The sequence below is a fragment of the Mandrillus leucophaeus genome, unplaced genomic scaffold (genome assembly GCF_000951045.1).
Source record: "Mandrillus leucophaeus isolate KB7577 unplaced genomic scaffold, Mleu.le_1.0 Scaffold357, whole genome shotgun sequence".
NCBI classification, from domain to species: Eukaryota; Metazoa; Chordata; class Mammalia; order Primates; family Cercopithecidae; genus Mandrillus; species Mandrillus leucophaeus.
The window spans coordinates 55140-57012 of record NW_012103776.1 but is presented as its reverse complement, the minus strand read 5'-3'; positions in this window follow the sequence as shown (position 1 = coordinate 57012).

Sequence of the window (1873 nt, the reverse complement as noted above, 5' to 3'; positions counted from 1 at the left end):
CATTATCATCATTGGACTTACAGCCCACTCTAAGCTCTACTTTAATTACATCTATAAAAACTGTATTTCCAAATAAGGTAACATTCTGGGGTTCTGGATGGACATGAATTTTGCGGGAACACTATTTAGCTCACTACGATAACTAGCAAAAAAGATTTTAAAAGGTAGAGAAAAGGGAATATAGAAGAGTTGACACAATGAAAAAACAAATAATAACAGATATAAAAGCAAATATATCAGTAATTAAGTGAAATGAAGTAATTAAAAAACAAAAATTTCTAAAATTAGAATTAATGTAATCTCCAAACAATGAAATTATAAGAGACATACTTTGAAGGTGAAGATATGTAACATAAAATAACGGGGAAAATATGTACCATGCAAACCTAACAAAAAGAAAGTAGGTGAAGTTATAGTCCACAAATTATATTTTAAACAAGAAGTATTCCTATAGCTAGAGATATTTCATAATGATACCAAGGTCAACTCATCAGAAACATTAAAACAAATTAAAATTTTAATGCACAGAATATCACAGTCTCAAAATAGATAAAGCAACAATTAAGAGAACTAAAAGAAAAAGTGTTTATATAATCATAGTGGGTGATTTTATTTTATTTTATTTTATTTGTTTTAAACTTAAACATTCAAAGCCAATTGTTCTGAAGAGTGGGTGATTTTAATAACCTGTTTCCATAACTGATAGAAAAAGTGGGGAAAATTAGAAAACATGGGGGGCCTGAAAAATCTCAATTAATAATTTTTTTCTAAGCTGGGCACAGTGATGCATGCCTATAGTCCAGCTATTTCAGAGGCTGAGGTAGGAGGATCACTTGAGCTTAGGAGCCTGAGAACAGCCCGGGCAACATAGCAAGACCCTGTCTCAAATAAAAAATTTTGATCTACTTTACAAGTATAGAACAGTATGCAACAATTGAAGAATAAACTTTCATTTAAGTGCACATGTAAAATTTACCAAAATTGACCACGTGTTAGGTCATCAAGCAAGCTTCAACAAATTTTGGAAGACTGAACTAATAAACTATATTCTTGGCCACAGTAGAATAAGCTTGAAATCCATAACAAAAAAATAATGAGATAATCCTCAAATGTTTGGAAATCAGACAATACACTTCTAAATAACTCATAGAAATTAGAAAATACTTTGAAGAGAATGATAAAATGAAAACAGAACATATGTAAAGTTTGCATGTTACAACTCAAGCTGTGCTTAGAGGGAAATTTAAATCCTTAAATTCACATATTAGAAAGAAAGGTTAAAAAATCGTGTAAGTAGCCATACCACACAATTAGAAAAAGAAACAAATTAAACCTGAACAATGTAGAAGAAATGAGATAATAAAGACAAAAACAGAGTGACATCACCAAGACGGCAGAACAGAAGGTAATCCACTCACATCCCCCCACAACAAAAACAACAACAATTCTACATGCATCAACAGTCAGAAATCGGTCTGTGGGAGCCTCAGGATTCAGGTAGGTGTTTGTGAAACCTCGGTGGAGTCCGAGACCTTGGAGGGCCATTTTGAGAGTGCAGACTAACACCTAGATGGCTGATTCATCAAACTTGCTCCTAGGTTCAAGCTCCGAAATGACAGTCCTCCCAGGTCCCGGCTACAGCTCCATTTGGCTTTGAGCCTGTAACAGAAACCATCTGCCAAGGGGGCAAGGAGGAACTGCATACACTACTGCCTTGGTGGAAAAGCTCATCTGCCCACTGACATTGGTCACAGTAGTGAACCTGAAAGTTGCCCTGTAACTCAACTACAGCTCCCCTTAGCTAAGATCCCAGCTCAGGGCTGCTCACACAAGGATCTGGAGGGAGACTTGCCCATATCTCACAACTCAGGAG